The 15520-nt window shown below is 38.5% G+C and overlaps 1 pseudogene; it reads left to right on the forward strand.

The window, feature by feature from the left end:
- The window catches only part of LOC107671576 (maltase-glucoamylase, intestinal-like), a 41907-nt pseudogene extending 29186 nt beyond the window's left edge, over positions 1-12721 (forward strand).
- The last annotated feature ends 2799 nt before the right edge of the window (positions 12722-15520 follow it).

Consider the following 15520-nt stretch of genomic DNA (forward strand, 5'->3'; position numbering starts at 1 on the left):
AGATAAGAGTAATACATCTTTCAAATCTGTAAAGACTCTGTTTATTTATGTGAACTCACAATAACAACAAAACATTGTGCTTTTGTAAAATAATGAAAGCAACAGGATGCGCTTTCTGCCGTCTCGGTCTCGGTGAACTTGAGCGTGAAACTCTGAAACTCCATGTATGTTTGCCTTATATACATAAAAAAATATATACCGGTATATAGAAAGTGAAATGTCTACTTGCAAATAAACCAATTCAATGGAAGACAAATATTCTCAGATTATGTAATCTGTATGAAACGAGGAGATGACGAGTCAGTGTCGCTGAGATAATCTCTCTTAAATCCAGAACAAAGAAAGTACTAGTTTATCATTTATGAATTATTAAAATGTTAATGCAGCCTCCTTACTGTTTTTCCCTGGCACATTCATAATCATTACTTCTGCCGGTGCTCTGTGGCAAGCTTTATGTGTGTGCTTGAGTTCATTGAGGCTCATTATTATGATTTAAATGGTTTATTAATGAACCTGCGATTAGTCGACTAATGCTTCAAATGAACGACTACTAGTCGACCAGACAAATCTTTAGTCAAGGGCAGCCCTATTTCTTTTGTAAAAGGAAGTTGGGAATGTACATACTGAAGTTTATTTTTTTTGCCACAGTTCAGCAAAATCACATTTGGCAGCTTGTGCACAGACAAAAGCAATAAAGGCACTTTCAAAATAATAAATCAAAGCTAATTACTTCACAACTAAATCGTAGTTGGAAAATAAATGTAATTTAATGAATAAAAAAAAATATTATTTATATTATTCATATTATTTATTATTCTTACTATTTATAAGACATGTTCATAATGAATATATTAAAGCCAATTACTTCACAGAATAATGTTAGTGTAATGTGGGGTTTGGTGTTTGGGTTTTGTTTCATGTTCATGTCCATGTCTTTTATTTTGTAATTGTTTCCTGCTGTTTGTGTCATGCTTCCCTTGCCCTCATGTATTCATGCCATTGGTTCCTCTGTTCATTGTGTCATGTTCTGATTGGTTGTCTTAGTCATGTGTCTTGTTTCCAATTGGTTTATTCTTGTCATGTGACCCTCATTGTCTGATATAAGTAGCCATCATGTTCCCATAGTCTTGGTCGTGTATTGATGTTGTAACCCGCTGTCGGTGAGTCTAGTCTGTTTGTGCCTCGTCAAATCTGTTCATGCCTAGTCAAGTCTGTTCATGCCTCGTCAAGTCAAGTCTGTGTATATTGTTTGGATCGCACTTGTAAATAAAACTGCACTTGGGTTCTCACTACGCTCGCCTTCAGTGGACTAATTCGTTACATTTAGGCTTATTAAGAAATTAAAAATAAAGAAAAGCTGCTACAGTAATGAGAATTTAATAGTAATTATTACTGATAATAAAGGGAATTATACAGGTGCATCTAAAAAAAATAGAATATCGTGAAAAAGTACTTTTTTTTTTTCTTTTTTTTATTTCAAAAGGTGAAACTTTAATATATTCTAGCTTCATTACATGTAAAGTAAAACATTTCAAAAGTATTTTTGTTTTAATTTTGATGATTAGAGCTCACAGCTCATGAAAGTCAAAAACCCAGTATCACAAAATATTTACATTTGAGTTTCATTAAATGACCATCCCTACAGTATAAATTCCGGGAATCACTTGTTCTTTGAAACCACAATAATGGGGAAGACTGCTAACTTGGCAATGGTCCAGAAGACAATCATTGACACCCTCCACAAAGAGGGTAAGTCACAGTTGCAAAGTTGCAAATGCAAAGTTGACTGGAAGGAAGAAATTGGGTAGGAAATGTGCACAAGCAACAGGGATGACCGCAAGCTTGAGAATACTGTCAAGCAATGCCGGTTCAAACACTTGGGAGAGCTTCACAAGGAGTGTACTGAAGCTGGAGTCAGTGCATCAAGAGTCACCACGCTCAGACGTCTTCAGGAAAAGGGCTACCCAAGCCACTTCTGAAACAATTTTAGAAGCATCTTACCTGGGCTAAGGAGAAAAATAACTGGACTGTTGCTCAGTGGTCCAAAGTCCTCTTTTCAGGAAAAAGTACATTTTGCATTTAATTTGGAAATCAAGGTCTGGAGTCTGGAAGAAGACTGGAGAGGCACAGAATCCAAGCTGCTTGAAGTCCAGTGTGAAGTTTCCGAAGTTAGTGATGATATGGGGTGCCGTGAAGTCTGCTGGTGTTGGTCCATTGTGTTTTATCAAAGTCAATGCAGCTGTCTACCAGGAGATTTCGGAGCACTTTATGCTTTCATCTGCTGACAAGTTTCATGGAGATGCTGATTTCCTTTTCCAGCAGGACTTTAGCACCTGCCTACAGTGCCAAAACCACTTCCAAGTGGTTTGCTGACCATGATATTACTGTGCTTGACTGGCCAGCCAACATGCCTGACCTGAACCCCATATGGAATCTATGGGATATTTTCAAGAGAAAGATGAGGAACAGTCGATCCAACAATACAGACGAGCTGAAGGCTCAATAGTGCCTCAGCAGCGCCACAGGCTGATCGCTTCCATGCCACACCTCACTGATGCTGGAGTTTGTGCTAAAGGAGCCCCGACCAAGTATTGAGTGAGTGAATACATGAACATACTTTAAAGAACTTGAACTTTTCTGTTTTGCAAATCCTTTTTTTTGATTGATCTTAGGAAATATTCTAATATTTCGAGATACCAGGTTTTTGAGTTTCATGAGCTGTAAGCTCTAATCATCAAAATTTAAACAAAAAAACTTTTGAAATATTTTACTTTACATGTAATGAATCTAGAATGTATGAAAGTTTCACTTTTTGAAATAAGTTACAAAAAATATTTTTTTTCACAATATTCAAATGTTTTGAGATGCACCTCTATCTATCTATCTATCTATCTATCTATCTATCTATAAACGTGAAATAAAATAAACTTAATTAATTATAATTTTTATTATAATTGTGTAGTTTTCTATAATATTTTCTCTGTAAAGAGAAAATGGTTAAAGAGATGGTTTGCATTCTTTTGAGAATTTTATTTTTTTATTTATATACTTGTTCATTTAAATGTGAAAAAATATATTATATAATATGCAAATTATATAATGTAGTATATGTAAATACTGTTACAATAATACAAATATAATGGGAATTAACCAAAAATCTGAAAAAAAAAATGTAAAGTAAACACATAGTAAAGTGTTACAAACAGGCTTCATTTTCTTTATCCAATATATAATTGCACATTTTTCTATTTTGATTTTGGGGTGAATTGTTAACTGGACGTGTTTTTGCGAGTGTTTTCAACACATGGACTTAAAACCACAAAACTCTCATTTTAATTTTATGTGACCCTTAAGATGTAAACATTGTCATAAACTGTGTCCAGTGTGCTGTCTGTCATAAAAGCGTTAGAGGAAATCCATTATTGCTGTTCAGAGACTGTAAGTGTGTGTAAAAAATAAGCTGATGCGACACATTGAGTCACAGGGATGATGTCATCCTTTTTTTTCTTCTTCTTGTTTTGCTCTTAGATGTGACCTTCCAGCCTACTCCAGCTCTGACCTACCGCACCATCTGAGGTATCTTGGACTTATACATGGTGATTGGACCCACTCCAGAAGAAGTGGTTCAGCAGCACACTGAGGTGTGTGTGTGTGTTTGTTCGTTTCCTGGCTTGATGAGGTTTAGCAGCTGGAGTCTCTCTGCCTCATTGCCCACAGTGTACTCAATCTAAGCACACACACAAAATAACATCTGAAAAATCACATGCATAAATGAAATACATAAATATTGATCTAAAGGAAGCTCGCTTGTCACATAGACAGAAGGGGCTATTAGATTCTCTTAAGCCACTTGAATATTTATTTCCTAAAATGTATTTGCATAAAATGTAAAATATTTTCTCTCGGTTTGTGCATTTTGTCTGACAGATGATCGGCCACCCGGTTCTTCCAGCCTACTGGTCGCTCGGATTCCAGCTTTGCCGCTATGTCTACTCCAACGATACGGAAATCGCAGATCTTTACAGAAACATGAAAGCAGCTCAAATACCTTATGTAAGAATCTCATCTTGTAGTTTGTGCATGTGTCTTTCAGTCTCCTTCTGAACACAACAATAAACACAGTTACGTAACACTCACCGACCTTCAAAACTTGCATTAGAACTTCAGGAATATTGCGTTTCTCGCTTTAAATACCTCAACCGGTTATTTTGCTGGGATGTGCAACCTGAATGACAAAAACTCAACATTCTGTAGCTGTATTAAGACTTAAAGTGGTAACTGCAGTGAGTCACCGACTCATAAAGTTCATAAAAATGCCTTCATAGTCCTTTTATTAGAAGTTTCTTCTAAGAAAAGCATCACTGGTATTTATAATTGCTCATAGTTTGAGCTAACAATTTGAACAAACTCGCAACTCTTAGTATTGGACTCGTCTTGCACTCTCTGCTGTTTATTTTTCAAGGGATTTTAGATAGGTGTGTAATATATGTATGTATGTGTATGTATGTGTATATATATGTATATGTATATGTATGTATGTATATGTATGTATGTATATGTGTGTGTGTGTGTAAAATTTTCAGTTACAGTAATTTGAATCTGATAGGAAATTGTGAACATATTGTGAAAATATCCCATCCCAACCACCCAGAGCACCTTAACAAATGCATAGCAGCTGCTTACAACATAATACCATCATTTTGGTTTCAAACCAAAAGGCATTGCTAAGTTTGCGCTCAATTACTCAGTCACTTTGGAAGTTCACATTTAAGTTTAATAATCATAATAATTGACCTTTGATCCCTTAAAGGATGTGCAATATGCAGACATTTACTACATGGAGAGGCAGATGGACTTTTCAGAAGTGAACTTTAAAGGACTGCCTTCTCTGGTGGACCAGATGAGGGCTGAGGGAATGCGTTTCATCTTCATCCTGGTGCAAACTATTCTCAATTACTGGGAAAAACAAAATTGTTTCCATGAAATGGTAACTATAATGAGAACAGAGCGATCGATGTAGTCTGACATCAGTACGGTCTTCTTATGCTTTGTTTGTTTGTGTGCTTCAGGACCCAGCGATAGCGGGCAATGAGACAAAAGGCTCCTACCCTGCATTTGATACCGGGATTGAAAAAGACGTTTTCATCAAATGGCCTCCTGAGCTCAGCAATAACATTGTGTTGGGAAAGGTATGACAAACACAAGGAGGAAGAGGAACATATATTGATTCTGAGTCAATGCCTCATAGTTTTGTTGACAGTATATTTTGCTCTGCTCTGCGGCACGAGTTTGAGGTCCTTCATGTTCTGCAGTACCTTGAACTCTGTTTGTAGCTTGGTTTGCTTGTGTTGTTATTTAAAGAAGTATAATACAATTATCTGCACGATTATCTATGCCTGTTAGCATAGAAATACAGTAAGTTTGCCATTTCTCAGTGAGGGTTTGACAGTTAGCTTACATAAAAAAACAAGTTTTTAAAGCATTTTTTTAAATTGTATATTGTCATACCAATTGCCATAATTTTCTCAAACAGGATGGATGTTTTATAATGAAACAAACCAAATGATGCCAAAAAACGGCACTGCTCATCAAATCCATTGCTAATCCTCAATACTAATTGTGCTGTTGTTTTCCCTTCAAAAATGATGTCACTGGCATCAAGGATAATGTCATTATGATTTGTTATGCTGTATTACGAAAGTCCTAAATTGGATTTTTTCCAATTTATTCTTAATTGGGAATAACCACTGGAAGGTGAATTTATTAACCTGTACTTTAGTGAGAAGTTGAACATCATCCCCAAAATGGTGATGAAGTGGAAATTTGTTGATTATTTTCAAATGCTTGTGGAAGAATTCAGAGTTCAAGTTAAATGAGGTTAAAGGTGATGTTTTGACTGCACTAAAGCATAAAATACCATAATAAGTTTGCAGAAATTCTGGAAACATGCTAAGTTCACATACTTTTTTCTTTGAAAAACAGCACATCAGCCAGGTATTCTAATATCAAATGTGTCGGAATGTCTGTTTTTGTTTTGGTCTGTGTGACTCTGCAATTTACCCAATAGTATTTTGGCACCCCAGGTTGCCAGTTGGTGTAAAATTAAGCGTACCGCAGCCATGGAAGCCAGCAAACAAACTGGGTCAGAGATCACATATTCTATCCAACCTAAAAAAGCTTCGGCATCTGTATAAAAAGCTCTATGAACAGAGGCAAATTAAAACATGTATAAATCAACTCATCAATGTACAGTGTAAGGCTTGTCAAAGTCTTCTCTTCTGTCTGTCATAGGTACACTCTAAAAAATGCTGGGTTGTTTCAACCCAACTTTGGGTCAAATATGGACTAACCCAACTGTTGGGTTAAATGTTTACATTCAATTTTTAACCCAAAAGTTGGGTTAGTCCAAATTTGACCCAGCATTTTTTAGTGTGTATGGCCTGACTATCCCAATATCACTGTGGACAATTCTTTGGACTGGGATACTCAAGTAGAGGTATCTGCCTCTCTCACTTCATTATCTTTCTCTATAAATCACACTTTCTATCTCTCTTTAATCAGAGAACCGGACATCTTTTCTCTTGTTCCCCCTATCCAAGTCTATTCATTCTGAAATCATCAGTACAATGGGCTATAATTGCAAATGCAGTCAAGAGAGATGAAGGTGACATCATAGATACTATCAACCAATCAGCATGTAGAAGACACACCATCGGCCAATTAGCACATAATAGTGTTATACTATATCACCCACTATTATATCAGCCAATCAGCATGTAGAAGACACACCAACAGCCAATGAGAACAGACCAGAAGTGAATCAGCACATTATTATTTAAACAAATTAGCATTTTGCACTACTGTAATATCCAAAAAGCATGTAGTAATCATTAAAGCACTGCATCCAACCTGCAGCAATTCTAATAATGTTTGTTTCACTTAAACTTTCAGCTACTCAGAGCTTTCGCAGCATTCCCTGATTTCTTCAAGACCAGTACAGCAGAGTGGGGGGAGAGCAGATTAAAGACTTTTACAACAACATTATGAAGTTTGACGGACTCTGGATCGTGAGTGCTTTGTCTTTTTCATTTTCATGTTGGAATGAAAAGCAAAGAAATGTAAACTTATGCTTTATTTCGATTAGACATTCTGATAACTAAAAGTAACTAATAAGTATACCAACTAACTCTTAGGATTTTGCAAATACATATCTACTAGCTCTCATTAGAAGACTGTTAGAATTATGGTTTGTAATGTAACTTGACATGTAGCCTACTTGCAAAGTTACTTACAGTCAATAAAATGTTGGAGGACCATCAGAATAAAGTGTTAGCAGATATTAAGTTTTTCATGTGCCTAATGAAAAATAATTATACTAAAATGTATTTGAAATAAATTTACTTCGTCAAGTATACTACAAAGACATTTACATATTTATGTACTTCATAAAAATACCCTGCAATTTTACTTTTAATATACTAAACTGGTATACTTAAAGTCTGTTAAATTGGAACAATTAATGTTGTACTGGGAAATACATACACATTAGCATGTTGTACTACTGTAATATCCAATCAGCATGTAGTAATCATTAAATTGTGTGGAATTAGTGCTGAAGTCCAACTAAAGATATACTGAAGTATATTTGACTGTGCTAAAGTGGAATTATTGCAAGTACACTTCAGGTACACTTTAAATATCTTGAATTTAAAGACTGATATTATTCAAAGATCATATGATCCTCATCAATAGTGATATTAAAACACATTTTAGGCTTAATATTAAGAAATGTGCATTGTGCACAAGTAGTAATCCAAATAAAGTTTAATTATAATTTTCATATCAGTAAGTCTCGAGCGATATGCCAGTAAATACACTGAACAAAATTATAAACGCAACACTTTTGTTTTCCGCAGGTAACGTGTAACCACACCAGTCCAGGACCTCCACATCCAGCATCTTCAGCTCCAAGATCGTCTGAGACCAGCCACCCGAACAGCTGCTGCAACAATCGGTTTGCATAACCAAAGAATTTCTGCACAAACTGTCAGAAACCATCTCAGGGAAGCTCATCTGCATGCTCGTCGTCGTATTAAATAAATATATTTTAAATATAACTTTTTTTTACTAGGGGTAAGCAGACAAGTAAGCAGTCAGTTTTATGAATTAAAATGGTAAAAGATATTCTTTGAGCACATATGTGCCATTACACGCCATTGTTGCTCTTAAAGCAACACATCTAACTCTAACCGTAACCGATAAATACCTCAAAAATCAGAGGAAAATTATAGATTCATAGGAATGTTGTTGAAATCTTGCTGTTGATTGTGGAAAGTCAAGGTGAGCTGTGCAAGAACAAGTGAGTTTCGCATAGCCACGCCCTATGTATGCGCTCATTTGCATATGGTCACCATTTTCTCCTTTGCATTCTTTGAATGATAACCTTGTCATTTTTTTTTGCTTTCTGAAGGACTTGAATGAGCCGGCCAGTTTTGTGCATGGCACCGTTGGAGAAAATTGTCTAGGGCAGTGTTTCCCAAACGGGGTGCCGCGGCACCCTGGGGTGCCGTCTGTCGAGAGCAGGGGTTCCCACTATAAAATAAAAAAAAACACTGAGTGAGCAAAAATTTGTGAGATAGCTAGTTATAATGGTAATTAAATAATGTTTACATATGTATAAAAGCCTACATTAAAATCTGTCATATCAATTGGTCTCTTCATTAGAAATTAGCCTACTGATTATCACCATTGATGGACACATTTTTTTAATAATATTAAAAAATATCTGTATGACATTATATTCTGCAGTTCTTCCCTGTTGTACCGAATATCTATACTTTTCAAATTATCATATCGAAGTTAGAAATTCAAATATTGTGACAAAATTAATTTTGCAGGGCGCCACAAGTTTGTAAAAATTTCCAAAGGGTGCCGCGACTAAAAAAAGGTTGGGAAACACTGGTCCATCCTCCAGGGAAAATCCTCTATACATCCCCTGTAAGTTCCTATGAGTGCACGATGGTCAACATTTACACTTGTATTTAGCACTATCCATACAAAATTAATCTGGATATGTGTGGCTTTTCTGTGCAGTCCATGCACAGATTTCTGAAGCACAAGACTTTATGCATGAACAGCGGGCAGATCCTGGCCGACATGCGTCAAGCATTACGATGTCCACAACTTGTATGGCTGGGCTCACACAAAACCCACTTATGAGTGAGTTTTCTGTTCCTCTGTATTCGCTACTATTTTATTACTTGGTTGTTCTGGAATGAGTTTTAAATCCTGTGTTTTTTTATGTGTATTTCCCAGTGCTTTGCTTAGTACCACTGGAAAGAGAGGTGTTGTAGTTACCCGTTCAACATACCCATCTAGTGGCTGGGAGACAACTACTCCGCCTGGGACCAGCTTCTAATATCCATCATAGGTATGTGTTTATTCATTAGTGGGAAGATAAGCATCGCTAGTGCTCATATTTAGTATGCACTATTGTTAAAAAATTTGGCAGTAATTGTCAGTAATTGTTTTTTTCTTTTTTTTTTTATATTTTTATTCAACAATGATGCATTAAGTTGATCAAAAGTGACAGTAAAGACATTTATTATATATTTATTTATTTATTTATTTATTTATTTATTTAAAATAATTGCTGTTCTTTTGAACTTTCTATTAATCAAAGAATCAATTAAAAAATGTGTCACGGTTTCAAAAAAAATATGAAGCAACATACAAACAAAGTTTTCGACATTGATAATAATCAGAAATGTTTCTTGAGCAGCAGATCAGCATATTAGGATCATGTAACACTGAAGACTGGAGTAATGATGTTGACAATTCAGCTTTGCATCACAGGAGTGAATTACATTTAACAATATATTCAAATAGAAAAAAAAAGGTTATTTAATATTCCACGTTTATTGTGTTGTAATTGTATTTTTAATCAAATAAATACAGCCTTGGTGAGCATAAGAGACTTATTTCATAACCCAAAACTTTTGAATGGTGTTGTATACTAAATGGGAACTAAATGGGAGAGTTTTGCAATGAGAATTCCAATGTATTGGTCTTCTGAGGCATCAAAAATGTCCTGACATTTTTTAAATATGGTGCAAGAGTCAAAGAAAATATAGCAGAGATATGCAAGTGAAAAACAAAACAAAACACAGAAAACCAAGTGCAAAACTGAAAACAACAGAACTTGAAATCAAATTAAGGACAGGAAGACAACCTTGCCTCAGATTATTATAGAGACTTCTTAAAACAGGCCAGTAAAAAAACAGCCAGAACACTCAAAAAACATGGCAACAAGTTTTGCATGGGCAATCAGCTCTTTTGTTTTATGTAAAAATTGTTTGTCCTTATCCTTTAGTTTTTGACCCACCTCCCTCAGTAAACATGGTGTTTTTGTTGAATATCTACTGTACAGTTCAGTGCATGAGCTGGATATCTGTATCCATGAAAATCAAACTCCTCTCTCTCTCATCCCTTACGTAAGTGCCTCTCTCGTCCTGCCGCAGCACTCGCTATTGATTTTTCATTTGTTCTTTATTTCCTATCAAACAATGTTTTTAGTTCAATTGGGCGCATTACACTAGCGTGCAGCCATTACACTGCCTCTAGAGTTTATTTATTAATGTTTTGGAGTTGACTCTTGTGGCCCTGTTTTTACAGAGATCTATATTTGTGTTTCTCTCTCTCTATGTGTCTTTTCCCTTCTCATTCTCCATTTTCGCTTGCGTTTCAGACCGGTGCTGATATCTGCGGCTTCTTTAACGTTGCTGAATACGAGATGTGCCTGTGCTGGATGCAGCTTGGAGCTTTCTATCCGTTCTCCAGAAACTACAACACCATCAGCATGCCAGTAAGAACTCCGCTATAGAGAAGCTGTATTCATGCATTGGCTTTTTTATGGACAGATTTAGGATTTTTAAACCAGTGTTAATCAAAACTTGACTAAATCTTATTCTAAGCCTAGGTATGAGGTTAGTTTAATCAGTTAAATTGTGTCAGAGCTCTTTTCCCTTAAAAAGATCTTATGCTTTTCATCACATTATCATCATTTTTGGATCTAAAAATGGGGATTTTGATACAGAAATTTGGTGGGCTGCACATTTGGGGGGAATTATTATTTTTTATTATTAAAATCTGTAAATTTCAATTCAAAATGTGATTTAAAAAAAAGGTCCAACTTTGCTGAGCTTGTTTGTAGGGGTGTGCAATATGATTAAAAAAATAGTGATTAAATATCAATATGCCTGTAAAATATAATATAATATATAATAATATTAATATTATTATTAAAAAATATTAAACTAAAGAAATATTACTATTGTAAAATACAGAAATGAGTATTTAAATGAGAGAAAATAGTAACTTCTGCTTTTCTTTTTAAAGTTAAAATATTAAACTAAATAAATATTACTATTGTAATATTTGTAGGTGTGCACAACATGGCCAAAAACAATTAGTGATTATATATCAGTATGCCTTTTAACAAACAAACAAATAAATTATTATTATTATTATTATTATTTTACAGTACAGCTTTTATGACAATTTCACCAAGCCATTTTGGTTTTATTAAGCTTAATCATGCTCAGAAAATTGATGGATGTGACAGGGGACATGTGGGGCCAATGTACAGCAAGCAGTGTGAAACGGACCTTAATTGAGCCTTATATGGCGTTAAGCCTGATAATCAGTGACAGTGAGTGACGGGTATCAAAACAGAGGGTGAAACAAGATAATGTCACTGTACAGACAGCCATGACAACTTCCTACATGAACGCTTGTCTGTATGATGCCCTGATAGAGTATGAAAATTATCTCTGAATCACTGAGACAGACAGTAGCTCCAAAACACACAGAGGCAATTGAAAAGGGCCTCCCACATGGGCTCTGACTAATATCTGGCATCCGTAGACAGGTGGGCTGTCAGGTATTCACTCCGGCACTTGTTTAAAATGTGACCTTTGCAAGTGCTGGGACCTGTCACAAAAATCCAATAAGCCCGGGGAGTGAGAGGGATCGATATGGTGTGGGGAAAATTCTTCAGTGAGTGGACGTGGCAGCTTCGTTGCTAACAGATACATTTGGGGTATAACTAAATGCTCAAAGTTATTCAGAACCCTCCTGGGCTTCGGTCATTTAGAAATGGCTTTGCTAAATGAGTGATTAGACAAAGGACAAACAAACAGAAATAGAATTTGGAGTGGAAATGTAGCCTAAAAATCCTAAAAGAATGTGCACAGAATTAATTGCACAGACAGATAGATTTATTTATTAATTAATTGATTTATTTACAAATAAAAAAATATTTATCTTAATTACAAATAAAAAATATTGAACTTGATTTCAAATAAAAATATTTATTTTACTAAATTTTGTCAGGATAATTCAGGAAAAGTCTAGAGATTCAGTTGCAAGTGTTCAAAGGTTTATTTTCTGAAGACCAAACCGGTCACAGCATAAAAGACAACAGGAAATGTGTGGGTGCAGAATATTCCTCAGCAGCGCAGGGACTACAATGGACAGAATGACCGAGAACCGGACAACAGTCACAGGAACAACGGCCTCCACAGAGAAAGCAAGAGTGCCTCACAGTAACAGGTGGTTCCACAATAGTCCGGCGGTCACTCCACAGGAAGCATCCAACAACGCACTGAGTCGAGTGCAGCAAACGGGAGACAGGAGAACACTGAACAGAGAACGAGAGTGAGCAAACAACGATCCGACAGGGAATGAACAACAAACAACTCAATATAAAGGGTGCAGCTGATCAACACCAGCTGACCCTGATCGCTAATCAGCGATCATGAGTTGCCCAGCAACGCAGGTGACAGCAACACACGCACACAGACACACACAAAACAAAGGAGGAATCCACAGACCTGCGAACCGTGACAGTACCCCTCCTCCTAAGAGCGCCTCCTGGCACTCCCATGCGAACTTACCTGTCGATTGTAATCATCGATCAGGGAGTGATCCAACATGTCTCTAGCAGGAACCCAACTTCTCTCCTCTGGACCATATACCTCCCAGTCCACCAAGTACTGAAAACCGCGTCCCCTCCGTCTCGAGTCCAGAATCCGTTTGACCGAATAGGTAAGTTCCCCTTCTACGAGATGCGGCGGGGGGGGGACCGGGGCAGGCGGGTTAATGGGTGAACGAAAAACAGGTTTTAATTTGGAAACATGAAACACCGGATGAATTCTCCTGTATACTGGAGGAAGTTTGAGGCGAACTGCCACTGGACTAAGGATATTAGTGACAGTGAATGGGCCAATAAATTTTGGAGCAAGCTTATTACAAATGGTGCGGAGGGGAATGTTCTGAGTAGAAAGCCACACTTTTTGACCAATGACGTATTCGGGAGGCTTAGACCGGTGGCGATCGGCTTGGGCCTTAGTGCGCGCCTGCACCCGGAGGAGAGCTGACCTGGCCTTTCTCCAGGTGTGGCGGCACCTCTGGACAAAGGCGTGAGCGGAGGGGACCGCGACTTCGGTTTCCAGGTTCTGAAAAATAGGTGGCTGGTAACCTAGACTACCTTCAAACGGAGAGAGGCCCGTGGACAATACTGGTAATGAGTAATGCGCATACTTAACCCATGAGAGCTGCTGGCTCCAGGAGGACGGATTCTGAGACACTAAACATCGCAACACTCGTTCCAAATCTTGGTTGGCCCGCTCTTTCTGACCATTGCTCTGGGGATGGAACCCAGAAGAAAGACTCACACTCGCTCCTAGCAATCGACAAAACTCTTTCCAGAATTTGGAAACAAACTGGGGTCCTCTGTCAGAGACCACGTCCATCGGGAGGCCATGAATGCGAAAAACATGGTCAATGACAGTAACCGCTGTCTCCCTGGCAGAAGGAATCTTAGGCAGGGGAATAAAATGGGCCGCCTTCGAGAACCGGTCCACCACAGTAAGAACCACCGTGTTGCCCTGGGAGGGTGGGAGGGCTGTAACAAAATCTAGCGCAATATGGGACCAGGGTCTCGAAGGGACAGACAGCGGCTGAAGGAAACCCGACGGGGGCTGATTGGAAGTCTTACCAACAGCGCAAACAGAACAGGGCAAAACAAAACTACGGACGTCACGAGCCAAGGACTGCCACCAGAACCGTTGTTTAACCAGAAAAATAGTACGATTCACTCCTGGATGACAAGTGATCTTAGAAGAGTGACCCCAGCGGATGACGTCGTACTGCAACTTCTCTGGCACGAATAAACGACTCGGTGGGCAACCGGACGGAGGCGTTACCCCTTGTAAGGCATTTCGAACCTTCGATTCGATCTCCCAAGTAACCGCAGAAATTACCAGTCTCTCCGGCGCGATGGAACTGGGAGAGGATGGACATTCGGAACGATCAAAAATACGAGACAAAGCATCGGGCTTGATGTTCTTGGAGCCCGGACGGTACGAAATCAAAAAATCAAACCAACCGAAAAAAAGTGCCCACCGAGCCTGCCCTAGAGTTCAATCGTTTGGCAGATCTAATGTACTCTAAGTTCTTGTGATCGGTCCAGACAATGAAAGGTACCCCCGAGCCCTCCAACCAATGACGCCACTCCTCCAAAGCCAGCTTAACCGCCAACAGCTCTCTGTTACCAATATCGTAGTTGCGTTCTGCGGAAGACAAACGATGAGAATAAAACGTGCAAGGATGCATCTTGTCGTCCGCGAGGGAACGCTGGGAAAGTACCGCTCCAGCCCCCACCTCAGACGCGTCGACCTCCACCACAAACTGACGAGATGGATCAGGGGCCACCAGAATGGGAGCTGAAACAAAGCAACTCTTTAGTTTTGAAAATGCAGCTTCCGCCACACCTGGCCACCTGAACGTCGTTTTGGTGGAGGTCAAGGCAGTCAAAGGGGCAGCTAGCTGGCTGTAATTGCGAATGAAACGCCGGTAAAAATTGGCAAAGCCCAGAAACCTCTGCAGGGCCTTGCGGGAATCTGGGGTTGGCACCTTGGTGGAGGTCAAGGCAGTCAGAGGGGCGACCAGATGGCTGTAATTACGAATGAAACGAATGCTCCGGCTGTATCCGTCTTGAGTTGCCGGAGCTGGGCAGTTACCTCGGACACCTGCGCCACCAAGGCTTGCACCGCACGACCCGTTGCCATGATCTGTTCCTCCTGTTGATCCAAACGAGCATTGTTAATGGTAAGAATTTCTCTCCATTCAAATCCACTTGCTGAATCCATCCTGATCGGATCGTTATGTCAGTATAATTCAGGAAAAGACTAGAGATTCAGTTGCAAGTGTTCAAAGGTTTATTTTCTGAAGACCAAACCGGTCACAGCATAAAAGATAACAGGAATTGTGAGGGTGCAGAATATTCCTCAGCAGCGCAGGGACTACAATGGGCAGAATGACCGAGAACCGGACAACAGTCACAGGAACAACGGCCTCCACAGAGAAAGCAAGAGTGCCTCACAGTAACAGGTGGTTCCACAAAAGTCCGGCGGTCACTCCACAGGAAGCATCCACCAACGCACTGAGTTGAGTGCAG

Source organism: Sinocyclocheilus anshuiensis, unplaced genomic scaffold, assembly GCF_001515605.1.
Source record: "Sinocyclocheilus anshuiensis isolate Anshui unplaced genomic scaffold, SAMN03320099.WGS_v1.1 scaffold3783, whole genome shotgun sequence".
Lineage (NCBI taxonomy): Eukaryota > Metazoa > Chordata > Actinopteri > Cypriniformes > Cyprinidae > Sinocyclocheilus > Sinocyclocheilus anshuiensis.